The sequence below is a fragment of the Geotrypetes seraphini genome, chromosome 1 (assembly GCF_902459505.1).
Source record: "Geotrypetes seraphini chromosome 1, aGeoSer1.1, whole genome shotgun sequence".
Taxonomy (NCBI): Eukaryota; Metazoa; Chordata; class Amphibia; order Gymnophiona; family Dermophiidae; genus Geotrypetes; species Geotrypetes seraphini.
Window position 1 is genome coordinate 383,959,435 of NC_047084.1, and position 13,679 is coordinate 383,973,113.

The window sequence follows — 13,679 nt, forward strand, 5'->3', positions numbered from 1 at the left end:
AATCTATCCCCTTTCAGTTTTAGAGAATGCCTTCTCATTCTCCCTACCTTGGAGAGAGTGAACAACCTGTCCTTTGCCAAGTCTATTCCCTTCAGTACCTTGAATGTTTCAATCATGTCCCCTCTCAATCTCCTCTGTTTGAGGGAGAAGAGGCCCAGTTTCTCTAATCTTTCGTTCTACGGCAACTCCTCCAGCCCCTTAACCATCTTAGTTGCTCTTCTCTGGACCCTTTCGAGTAGTTCCGTGTCCTTCTTCATGTACAGCGATCAGTGCTGGATGCAGTACTCCAGGTGAGGGCGCACCATGGCCCGGTACAGCAGCATGATAACCTTCTCCAATCTGTTCGTGATCCCCTTCTTTATCATTCCTAGCATTCTGTTCGCCCTTTTCGCTGCCACCGTATATTGCGCAGATGGCTTCATCAACTTATCGATCAGAACTCCCAAGTCTCTCCAAGTACCGCCCCGGACATCCTGTATTCTTGCATGAGATTTTTGTTACCGACATGCATCACTTTACACTTATCCACATTGAACCTCATCTGCCATGTCGATTCCCATTCCTTGAGCCTGATTATGTCAAGTTGCAGATCTTCGCAATCCCCCTGTGTCTTCACTACTCTGAACAACTTTGTATTGTCCGCAAATTTAATCACCTCACTCATCATACCTATGTCCAGATTGTTTATAAAGATGTTGAAAAGCATGGGTCCAAGCACCGAGCCCTGCGGCACCCCACTGGTGATGCTCTTCCGAGTATTGTCCATTTACCCCCACTCTCTGTTTCCTATGCTCCAGCCAGTTTTTAATCCACGTGAGCATTTCACCCTCGATTCCATGGTTCGCAATTTTCCGAAGTAGTCGTTCATGCGGAACCTTGCCAAACACCTTCTGAAAATCCAGATATACAATGTAAACCGGGTCGCCCTTGTCTATCTGCCTGTTTACTCCCTTGAAGAAGTGCAGCAAGTTTGTCAACCAAGATCTGCCTTTGCTGGAACCGTGCTGGCAGGTCCTCATCAGACCTTGTCCGTCAAGGTGATCAATGATGCGGTCCTTTATCAGCGCCTCCACCATCTTTCCCGGTACCAAGGTCAGACTCACCGATCTGTAGTTTCCCGGGTCTCCCCTCAAAACTTTTTTGAAGATCAGCGTAACATTTGCCACCTTCCAGTCCTACGGAATCTTTCCCGATTTGATCGACAGATTGGCTATTAGCTGAAGCAGTTCAGCTATAGTCCCTTTCAGTTCCTTGATGACCCTCAGATGGATACCGTCCGGTTCGGGGATTTATCACTCTTAAGCCTATCAATCTGCCTGTATACCTCTTCTAGGCTGACGGTTAACCCTGTCAGTTTCCCGTTTTCTCCTCCAGCATATAGCCTGATGTATATCCTCTTCGGTAAATACAGACGCAAAAAATGTGTTCAGTTTGTCGGCAATTGCTTTGTACTCCTTTAGCGGGTTATTTCTGAATGTGGGACAGTTAGCAGGGTTGATCTAGGGGATACGGTAGTTTGTGGAGTGATATGGCATTAGTGGGGCAGTTTGAAGAATTGTGGTCAAGTTGCAGGGAGCAGTTTATAGGGTTATTGGCAAATTTCAGGGGGTAGTTATTGGGAAGGGGAAGTTTCTGGGAATGAGACAGTTAGCAGAGTGGTGAGGCAATTATAGAGGATTTCTTGGGGGAGGGAACTTGTAGGATTGGGGCATTTGAGAGGGGTATTTAATGGGGATGTAGATGTTTGCAAGGAAAGGAGCATTTATAAGGAAGTATTTTAAGAAAGTGGGATAGTTGTGGCGATAGTTTTTAGAGGTAGCCACAGTTTGTGGGCTTCTGAAATTGGTTACATAAGAATAAACATACTAGGTAAGACCAATGGTCCGTCTGGCCCAGTATTTTGTTTCCATGGTGGCCAATTCAGATTAGAAGTACTGTACCTGGCAAAACCTCAAATAGTAGCAACATTCTATGCTACTGATCCCAAGGCAAGCATTGGCTTCTGCCATGTCTGTCTCAAGAGTAGATTATGGAATTTTCCTTCAGGAACTTCTCCAAACTTTGTCTTTCTAATTTTCGATGGAGTAATAAAAATCAATTCACTTGTACATGTTCTATACACTCAGGATTTGTAGACTTCAATCATATCACCCCTCAGCCGTCTCTTTTCCAAGCTGAAGAGCCCTAACCACTTTAGTCTTTCCTAATACGAGATGAGCTCCATCCCCTTTATCATCTTGGTCACTCTTCTTTGAACCTTTTCAAATTCTGCTTTATCTTTTTTGAGATATGGCAACCAGAATTGAACACTATACTCAAGGTGATATCTCTAATATTCTTAGTATTATTTACCATCCCTTTCCCAATAATTCCTAGCATCTTCTTTGCTTTTTAGGCTGTCACCACACATTGGGCAGGTTTCAGCATATTGTCTACAATGACACCTAGATCTTTTTCTTGGGTGCTGACCCCTAAGGTGAACCCTAGCATCTGGCAACTATGATTTGGATTATTCTTCCCAATGTGCATCACTTTGCATTTAACCACATTCAATTTTATCTGCCATTTGGATTTGCAGTCTTCCAATTTCCTAAGGTCTTCCTGCAGTTTTTCACTCTGCATACGTTTTAACAACTTTGGACAATTTAAGGGTCCTTTTACTAAGGTGCAATAGCTGTTTTAGCATGTGCTAAACAGTAATGTGTCCATTATATCCTATGGACGCGTTAGCATTTAGCGCGCGCTAAAACAGCTACCGCACCTTAGTAAAAGGCCTACTTAGTGTCATCTGCAAATTTAATCACCTCACTAGTTGTTCTAATTTCCAGATCATTTATAAATACAGTATATACTTGAATATAAACCAATATACCATTTTTGCCCCCCTTTAAGGGAAAAGTGGTAACTCGAATATAAACCGAGGATTTATATTCCACCATTCCTCTCTTTCCATCCTCCATCCCGGTAATGTCTATCCTCTGTCTCCATCACTACCATCAGCCAGATGCCCTCTCAGTCCCACCAGCAGTCCCCTGAACCGGGAAACTTTCCCCCACCATTATTACACCCCTACTCCAAGAAAAGGCAATGTTCCATCTCCCTCCCCAGACACAACCATTCCCACTCCTGGACACAGAGGAAGAACCCTGGGCCTATCTTGTACCTTGGTGGTCTAGCAGTGCATTGGGGAAGGTGCAATAACCACTCGCTCCTGCCCATGCTCTTTTAGCAATGAAAATGGCTGCCGAGACTTCAACGGCATTTTTGTGAGGCTGAGCCATTTTCATCGCTAAAAGAGCATGGGAAGGAGCAACTGGGAATTGTTCCTGCCCAGCACGTCGCTAGACCACCAGGGAAACAAGGTAGGCCTGGGATCCTTCTTCTGGGTCTGGGGGGGGAACACTCTTTTCTTGGCAGAGGAGCACGCTGACAGTGTGTGTGTGGGGGGGGGGAGGTCTCCCAGTTCAGTAGGGGTGTGGGCTGATGGTAGTGGCGGCAGCAGCGGAGAATGAACACTAGTGGGAGGGAGAGTGGTAGGAATGGGATTTCAGTGGAGAACTCAAATATAAACCGAGACCCCCATTTTTGGCCCCAAAATGTCAGTTTATATTCAAGTATATAAAGTATGTTAAATAGTACTGATCCCAGCACAGATCCATGCAGCACACCACTATTCACCCTCCTTTATTGAGAAAAATGGCCATTTAACCCTACTTTTTGATTTCTGTCCAAAAACTAATTCCAAGTCCACAACTTAATATTGCCTCCTATCCCATGACTTTTTAAATTTCTCAAGAGTCTTTCATGAGGAACATTGTTGAAAGCTTTCTGAAAGTCTAGGACATTTCATCAACTGGCTCTCCTTTATCCACATGTTTATTCACACCTTCAAAGAAATGCAGCAAACTGGTAAGGCAAGATCTCCCTTGGTTGAACCCATGCTGAATCTGTCCTATTAAACCTTGTTTAAGTGTTCTGTAATTTTATTTTTCCTAATAGTTTTCACTATTTTTCCTGGCAATGAAGTCAGGCTCATTGGTTTGCAACTTCCAGGGTGAGGCAGGAACCTGTTTTAAAAATTTGCATACCCTTACGACACCCTCCAATCTAGGTACTACAGATGATTTTAGTGATAGGTTACAGCAGTGCGGCAATTTCAAATTTGAGTTTTTCCAGTACTCTGGGATGTATACTATCTGGTCCAGGTGATTTATCACTCTCTAACTTGTTGATATTGATCAGTATGTCTTCAAGGATCACCAAGATTTCTTTCAATTCATCCATATTGTCACCCTTGAAAAACATTTCCAGTTCAGGTAGATCTCTTACATCTTCTTCCACAAAGACTAAAGCAAATAATTCATGGCCTTATCCTCGCTAAGTGCCCCTTTTGCTCCTTGATGATCCACTGTCCCATGGATTCCATCACAAGCTTTCTGCTTTTGATATACTTGAAAAAGTTTTTACTATGAGCTTTTGTCTCTGGAAAATTTATCTTCAATATTCTTTTTTTAGCCTTCTTTACCAATGCTTTGCATATAACTTGACAGTGCCTATGTTGCTTCTTATTTTCTTCACTTGGATCCTTTTCCCATTGTTTGTGGGAGATGACGGGGTAGTTGTAGAGCACAATTTTAGAATTTGGAGCAGTTTGGGCAGTGAGGTATTTTGGGAGGGGTAGTTTGAGGGTTTTGAGAAAGCAGAGAATGGAGACAGGCAGTTTAAAAAGAATTACCTTAACTGCTACTCTCATATCTACATTTCAGAAGCTAGAAGTCTTGTAAGGGGGCATGGGGGGGGTAGTATTTCTCTGAAATCCTCATTTCGATTTGCCTCATTTTCAAACTGGTTGAATCATTTTTTTTTTCTTATCAGCGTTTCCCTCATGCTACATTTCACCCTTTTCTTGCTTAACTGAAATAAAGACTTGGATGACTGAGAAAGCACAGTTACTTACCGTAACAGTTGTTATCCAGGGACAGCAGGCAGATATTCTCAACATGTGGGTGACGTCATCCACGGAGCCCCATAGAAGACAGCCTCACAAGCAGACTTGCTTGTAGAACTTTCAAAGAGTTCGCGAGTGCTGCACCGAGCATGTGCGAGTGCCGTCCCGCCAAACGTAGGTCGTGTGGCTCCTGTGAGGTACATCAGTTCAGATAGTTAGCTAAGAAGCCAACCAGGGGAGGTGGGTGGGTTGTGAGAATATCTGCTTGCTGTCCCTGGATAACAACTGTTACGGTAAGTAACTGTGCTTTATCCCAGGACAAGCAGGCAGCCTATTCTCAACATGTGGGTGACCTCCAAGCTAACCAGAATGGGATGGTAGGAGAGTTGGCAATTTAGGAGAATAAATGTTGTAAAACTGACTGGCCAAAATGGCCATCCCGTCTGGAGAAATTATCCAGATAATAATGAAAGGTGAATGTATGAAACGAGGACCAAGTGTCAGCTTTGCAGATTTCCTCATTAGAAGTTGATCTGAGGAAAGCTACAGACGCCGCCATAGCTCTAACCTTATGGCCTGCCATCCAGTTGGAGATGGTTCGCTTGGAAACAGGATGCCCCAACTTATTTGGATCGAAAGAGATGAAAAGTTGACGAGCAGTTCTGTGAGGTTGAGTATAGTGCAAGTAGAAAACTAAAGCATGTTTACAGTCCAGAATATGAAGCACTATTTCTCCAGGATGAGAATGAGGCTTTGGAAAAAACACTGGCAGAACAATGGATTGAATGAGATGAAATTCCGAAACTACTTTAGGTAAGAATTTTGGATGAGTTCAGAGGACCAATTTGTCATGATGAAAAACTGTGAAAGGTGGATCTGCCACTAGAGCTTGGAGCTCACTGACTCGTCTAGCAGAGGTGAGAGCAATGAGAAAAAACACTTTCCAAATGAGATATTTAAGATGGGCCGAATCTATTGGTTCGAATGAAGGCTTCATCAAGTGAATAAGAACAAGATTGAGGTCCCAAACCACTGGAGGCGGCTTGAGAGGTGGGTTGACATTGAAAAGTCCTTTTATAAATCTGGAAACCACAGGTTGAGAAGTGAGAGGTTTCCCTTCAATAGACTGATGGAAAGCAGCAATGGCACTTAGGTGGACTCTAATAGATGTGGATTTGAGGCCAGAGTGAGATAAGTGTATCAGGTAATCCAAAACTGAAGACAAGGAAGTAGATTATGGCTCCTTGTGGTGAGTAGTACACCAAGAAGAAAATCTAGTCCATTTTTGGGTGTAACACTGCCGAGTGGATGGCTTCCTGGAAGCCTCTAGAATGTCCTGTACAGATTGAGAGAACTGTAGAGTGGCAATTAGGTTGAGAGATGCCAAGCTGTTAGGTATAAAGACTTCAGGTTGGGGTGAAGTAGAGACCCTTGACTCTTTGTAAGCAGAGAGGGAAATACTGGTAGAAGTAGAGGCTCCCTGGTGCTGAGTTGAAGTAGAAGGGAGTACCATGGTTGTCTGAGCCACCAAGGAGCTATCAGAATCATGGTGGCATGCTCTGTCTTGAGCTTGACAAGATCTTGAGAATCAGAGGCAATGGAGGGAACGCATAGAGAAACTGATTTGTCCATTCCAGAAGGAAAGCGTCTGCCTCGAGGCAATGAGGAGAGTATATCCTGGAACAGAAGTGAGATAGTTTGTTGTTGTGGGGAGACACAAAGAGGTCTATCTGAGGGGTTCCCCTTTGAGCAAAAATGTGATGTATAGGCGAGGAATTAAGTGTCCATTCGTGAGGTTGTAGAAGACGACTCAATTTGTCTGCCAGTTTTGCTGACCTTGGATGTAGACAGCTCGCAGGAAGGTGTTGTGAAGGATTGCCCAATTCCAAAGCTTTAGAGCTTCCTGACAAAGAGGGAGAGATCCTGTTCCTCCCTGTTTGTTGACATAGTACATGGCGACTTGGTTGTCTGTTCGAATAAGAACTACCTGGTCGTGAAGAAGGTGCTGATAAGCTTTGAGAGCATTGAAGATCACTCTGAGTTCCAACACATTGATATGACACTGACGATCTGTGCTGGACCAATGGCCTTGAGTACGGAGACCATCGAGATGAGCCCCTCAAGCGGTTGAGAAATCTATCGTGAGAACCTTCTGTTGAGGATGTGTGTGAAATAACAAACCTCTGGAAAGAATGGAAGAGAGCATCAACCAGAGGAGAGACTGTCTCAATAAAGGAGTCAATGTAATGTGTTGAATGAGTGGGTTGCAAGCTTGCTGCCACTGAGATGCCAGGGTCCACTGAGGAATTGTGAGGTGAAGTCTGGCAAAAGGAGTCACGTGAACTGTAGAGGCCATGTGTCCGAGAAGATCCAGCATCTGCCTTGCCGAGAGTGATTTGAGGGAAGACACTCATTGACAAAGGTGACAAAGGAGAGCATCTTGACGTGGTTGAGGCAGGAATGCTCTGAGTTGAACAGTGTCCAGGATGGCTCCAATAAATTGTAGAGTTTGGGGGGGACACAACTGGGATTTTGGAAAATTGATTTCGAACCCAAGACTTTGGAAAAACACTATAGTCCGTTGGGTCGCTACAATAACCTCCTGTTGAGATGATGCTTTAATGAGCCAGTCATCCAGATATGGAAAGACTTGAAGACCCTGCGTCCACAGAGCTGCAGCAACCACCACCAATCATTTGGTGAAGGCTAAGGGATGAGGCGAGTCTGAAAGGAAGGATTCGGTACTGATGATGAAGATTCCCCACCCAAAAGCTTATGAATCTGCGAGAGGCTGGATGAATTGGAATATGAGTATAAGCCTCTTTGAGATCTAGGGAGCACAACCAGTCCCCTTGATCCATCAGGGGGTATAGTGTTGGAAGAGAGAGCATCTGAAACTTTTCTTTGACAAGAAATTTGTTGAGGGCTCTGAGGTCCAGGATAGGTCGCAAATCCCCTGTCTTCTTTGGGACTAGAAAATAACGGGAATAAAAACCCATTTCCCGTTGGGTCAAGGGGATCTCCTCAACAGCTCGAAGGCGAAGAAGAGCCTGAGCCTCCTGAAGAAGGGGAAGTTGCGACATGCTGGAAGGAAACTCTCTTGGAGGGAAATCTGGTGGAACTTGAAGAAATTGAAGTGAGTAACCCTCCTGGCTGATGGTGAGAACCCAGAGGTCTGAAGTAATTTGCTCCCACTGTTAGTAAAAGTGATGGAGCCAACCTCCTATGGGAAGGAGAGAAGTCTGATGGATGTAGGTGGACGTTAAGCTCAGGCTTAGATTGTCAAAAAGACTGGGCAGGCTTAGCTGCAGCAAGAGTCTGGGGTGTTTGTCGACGCTGCTGTTGTGGTTGTTTCCGAGACGTAGGCCTGGAGAAAGCCGGAGTAGACTTTTGTGGATAATGACGTGGAGGTGGTCGATAAGGCTTGGAAGCTGGAGGTTTAGCCTTAGGATAAATCAAAGAGGCAAACGAGCGCTCATGCTCTGAGAGAGACTTGGTGGCAGCCTCAATGGAGTCATCAAAGAGCTCATTGCCCTGGCATGGTAAATTGGCAAGACGATCTTGCAAATTAGGATCCATGTCCACAATGCGTAGACATGCCAAACGTCGCATTGCCACAGCAAAAGCAGTGACCTGAGATGATATTTCAAACGCATAAAAAGTGGCTTGAAGCATGAAGAGACGGATTTGTGAGGGTCTGTTGAAGTTGTTGAAACGCAGGCAAGCGGTGCTCCGCCAAATGCAGTACTTCAAGTAAGATGTGAACATGAAGTTATAATTCAAAATCCTGTTTGCCATCATGGAATTTTGATAGAGACGGCGTCCAAATTTATCCATTGGGCGGCCCTCTCTGCCTGGAGGGATTGCAGCATAAACCTTGGTGGGATTAGATTTTTTAAGAGATGATTCCACCACCAAGAATTAGTGAGACAATTGCAGCTTTTCAAACCCTTTACAAGGAACCGTGCAGTAACGAGATTCCATTTTAGAGGGAATAGCCGGGATGGAATAAGGAGTCTCAAGATTCCTGAGAAAAGTTTGCTTCAACACAGGATTCATGGGAAGTCTCATGGTGTCCTTTGGCGGATGTGGGAATGCCATCTTAGCCAAATATTCAGGAGTATACTTAGACTCAGATTGAAGATCAATCTGAAGAGCCTTACTCATGTCAAAAATTAATCTTGAAAAAGATGTGGATTTTGAAGTCGAAGATTCCTCAGGAGAAGTGCAGCGAGGCCGAAGCGCCGCTGAATAAGCAGAAGCCTCCCTGAAGTATTGAGAAGGAAGGTCTGTATCCAACGTAAGAATCACAGAAGAAGCTCCGCTGTGTGATATAGGCGGAGTCAGAGAGTGCTTACGTTTGAGAAATCTCGATGGCAAAGTCCCAGGAGCATGAGGAATTGAGAGCCTCGACTCGTGCCTCGTAGAGACAGGCAAAGGATCCCTCATAGATGGTCTCGAGAGAGGAGTCCGGGACCTGGACGTGCCTTGAGATGGAGAAGAACGAGGCGTTGAAAGCTTCGGAATTTGAGATCTATGCCTGGCCTTGGTAGGGGTCTCGACGGGCCTCAACGAACGAGGCATAGGAGACTCTGTACTCTTCCAAGGAGACTCTTTAGCCTTTTTTGAAGTGAGGTGCCTCGAGGACGAGAAGTGCTTCAAGTGAGGCCTCGAACGAAGCTTGTCTACCACATCTCAAACAGGTTGAGTAGTTGGACCTGGAAGGATGAGGCGAGGAGTCACTGGAGGACAAGGGTAGAGACCGATGAGGTTTTGTTCGTGGTGCCTAGACAGAATGCTCAGGCTGGCTCGCAGAAAGCAGGGTCGAGGCAGGGGCAAGCTTGGCCAAGACAGTGGTAAGCTGCGTGGTCAGTATGGCTTGCAGCATGTCCTCGAAGACAGGCACCGAGACCAATGACTCTGGTCTGGAAGGTGCAGCAGTGCGCTCCATAGAGGATGACCTCGAAGATGAGTATTCCCTATGTTTGGAGGCATGCTTAGGAGGAGGTCTCGTAGAGACTGGCACGACTGCACTTGTTGCCTGGATTGCCTGAGACTCAGCGGAAGGCTTCTTAGGTATCATACCTGTGGAGGGAAGAGGAGACTTGCCTGAGGACGAGACCTTTAGAGGCACAGATGAGGCCTTCGAGAACGAGGGTGACTTGCTCGAGGTCGAGGACTTGGAAGATGAGGCCGCCACAGGTGTCGAGGCTGAGGCCTTTTCTGCACACTGCTCCATAGGACCAAAGAGCTCCAGGATCTTGGCACAACGCCTCCGGAGAGCTCGTTTTTGAAGGGTAACACAGCGCGGGCAGGACTCAGAACAATGTTCAGGCTCTAAGCACTTGATACACTAACGATGGGGGTCGGTGAGAGAAATCGCCCGTTTACACTGGCTACACTTCTTAAGCCCAGTAAGAGGCCGGGACATAGAAAAAAGTACGGCTGCAGCGAAAACGAGGACCGGCAGCAGGGTCTGAGCCCAAGCCCCGCCGGATCAAAACCGACAGAAGAAAAAAATAAGTTTTTTAAAAAAAGAGACGCGCCACACAGCAACTAGAAACAATAAAGAAAAAAAGAAAGCCGCAGTGCGAGAAGGCAACTCAAAAATCGGCAGAGCTGAGAAACAGGTGCTTCTGGCTCCACAGGAAACTGAGAAATGAGGTACCTCACAGGAGATGCAAGACCTACGTTCGGTGGGAAGGCACTTGCGCATGCGCGGTGCAGCACTTGCAAACTCTGAAAGTTCTACAAGCAAATCTGCTTGTGAGGCTGTTCGCTACGGGGCTCCGTGGATGACGTCACCCACATGTTGAGAATATGTTGCCTTCTTGTCCTGGGATAAAGTAAGAGCTGGTGATTGAAATTGCCATACCAGTTAGATGATGTGGAATCAAAAGCATGCTATTCTGTCATATGTAGCTCTTTACATATGACAGAATAACACGCTTTTGATTCCACATCACCTGACTGGTTTGGCAATTTCAGTCACCAACTCTTACTTTTAGGTTCATTGAAAGACTTTCGAAACATGGCCCATGTTGGGATCTGTTAACACCCCAAAAGCTAAGTGAGTTTTTTTTTTTAATTGTTTGAGAAACTATATATGAATAAGCAAATTGTGTCACTTAACACTAAATACCATTCCGTACAGTGATTGGGTGGTGGGTTTGGCTATAGGAGCTTCAGTCTTGACCGAATTACACAATTCTGAGTGTATGTAAGTTTCACTAGAAAATTAAGTGCCTGTAATATTGATTTAAATTAATCTGGAGATCTTTCTCTCTTCTACGATAAATTATGTCAGCTCTGTCCTGTCTCGATTATATTGTGGATGTACTTTGTAACCCATTCTGGGCTCCTTTGGGAGGACGGGCTAAATAACTGAGCAAATAAATAAGTTCTGGAGAATTATTTTGCTCAACCACTCTCATATAATTCTGTTCATCTCTCGTGGGTTTAAAACGGCATGGATGAAACTCACGGTTGGTTTTATTTTACATTTAGCTCACGCCTTTTAGTTTATTTCTCAATCAATGGAGGAGTTGATTTGACTTGTTTAAAGTAACTGCAGCAGGATTTGAAGCCTGGTTCTTCCCGGGTTACAGCCCACTGCTTTGTAACCATTCGACCACCCCTCCCACACATTGGCTAAATAATGCTCCCTCAGATGGTCAAGTGTTTTTTGTCTGGCTGCTCTACTCATATCCGGCTTCGCTTGCAAACTGCCCAACTCCCGCTTCGAAGGAACAGGAAGACACACAGCAACGGGCTGGCCGGCGCGCGGCACTCCTGCGTCAGCCACGCAATCCCTTCCGTGTCACGTCCTCGCCCTTCTATCGGGCCCGGCCTCTGATTGGCGTGCCTGAGTTCACACATTTCGCCTCTTGCTGTCGTCAGTTCCGGTTTCTGGAGGGGGGCCACGACTTTTCCCAGAGCTCTGTAGGTAAAGAGAGACGTAGGCGGTGTCTCGGAGACGCTTCCTCCTCCTGTTGCTGCTACTGCGGTGAGAGAGCTGGTGGGATGAGAGGAGGGTTGCGGGTGGCGGCAAGCGTTCCAAAACAGTCCCCAAAGTCCCGGGAGAGAGGGTCCTGGTCGTGTGTAGATGGGTGAACCAGTTTTGTGAAAAAGAGTTAAAATCTGAGTGGTAGCCTAAAGAAATCCTAGATTTTAAAAGTCGTGCTTGTTTGAGGTCTTCAACTACCCTTATTACTCAGCTTCCCAGATAATAAGGGTAGTGCTGTCTGGGCGGATAGGTATGTGTGGAGTGTGCTCGTTGCAGGCTTCTATATTGAGCCATTTTAACTTCCTAATTTGTTATAAAAATACTTTTTCAGCCTTTTTGTATGTGCATAAGTCCCTCTTAAGGTTCTGCAGTGCAGACAGATGAAGAAGAAGAAAAAAACACCCTGCAAATCTACGTGTTTGCAGTGGCTGGGAACTAGCTTACAATAAAACAATTTGGCCTAAACTATGCATTAGTAATAATAATAATTTTATTCTTATATACCGCCAAAGCCATGGTAGTTCGAGGCGGTTTACAACAAGAAGAGCTGAACAATCAGCGAAAATAATTACAATGAGGTCATCCAGTACATGTGGAGATGGTGGAATTCAAGTTGAGTGGGAGAAAATCAGAGTGATAGACACAGTGTAGAGACATCAAGAACAAGTAGGAAGCGTACATGGTAAGGCATTAAGAGTTCTTGGTTACAAATCGGTTGAACAGGTTTGTTTTAACTAGTTTTCTAAAGTTAAGATAGGATGAGGAGTGCTTAATGATGTTACCCAGCCAACTGTTCTGTTGGGCTGCCTGGAAAGCAAGAGTTCTGCCCAGATATATCTTAAATCGGCAGGCCTTTAATGTTGGGTGGCTAAACATATGTACTCTGCATGTAGGCCTGGTGGAACAGTCCAAGTTGAAGTGGGAAACCAGGAATATGGGGGCCAAACCTTGAATGGATTTGAAACATAGACTGGCAAATTTGAACAACACTCTTGCTTCTAGGGGCAGCCAGTGAAGTTTTTGGTAGAAGGGGGTTATGTTCCCATTTTTTATAACAAAAATCAGATGAACTGCCAAATTTTGTATGATTCAGAGTCTTTGGATGGTTTTCTTGAAAGACACTAGATAAATATTGCAATAGTCGAGCAGGCTTAAAATGGAAGATTGCACCAGTAAGTGGAATGATGCGGCATCAAAGTACTTATAATGTCGAGAAGTCTTTTCTAACCAGTAACTCAGTGTGAACATCTAGAGCAGTGGTCTCAAACTAGTAGCCCGGGGGCCACATGCGGCCCTCCAGGTACTATTTTGAGGCCCTCAGTATGTTTATCATAATCACAAAAGTAAAATAAATCAGTTTCTTGATCATATGTCTCTTTACCTATAAATTATAATATTATTATTAAGACTTAGCCAAAAGGAAAGATTTATAAACTATAAAGAGTTTTACCTTATGCAAAATTGTCATTTCTTTAATAAGACATTAACTATTTTTTCTGAGGCCGTCCAAGTATCTACAAATCCAAAATGTGGCCCTGCAAAGGGTTTGAGTTTGAGACCATTGATCTAGAGTGAGGTAGCGGTCCAGCATCATTCCCAGAATTTTTATGGTGTCAGCAATAGGAAAGATCTGACTGTTCAAGGAAATTGAAGTATCTTTGATTTTGTCATTCAGACTCGCCAGGAAGAATTTGTTTTTTCTGAGTTGAGTTTGAGTTTGGCCAT

General features: G+C 44.8%; 1 protein-coding gene across 5 annotated transcripts in view; it reads left to right on the top strand.

Annotated features, from left to right (window-relative positions):
* The first annotated feature begins 11,400 nt into the window (after positions 1–11,400).
* SLC25A51 (solute carrier family 25 member 51) overlaps positions 11,401–13,679 on the top strand; it is a 67,891-nt gene continuing 65,612 nt past the window's right edge. Inside the window, exon 1 of one of the 5 annotated variants that reach the window (XM_033916385.1) lies at positions 11,401–11,433. The gene's annotated coding sequence lies outside the window, so the exon portion shown is untranslated. Of the gene's footprint in view, positions 11,434–11,751; positions 11,955–12,004; positions 12,205–12,567; positions 12,637–13,679 lie in introns of those variants that run through there. The other 4 variants (XR_004536638.1, XM_033916372.1, XM_033916394.1 and 1 more) reach the window with 4 other exon arrangements.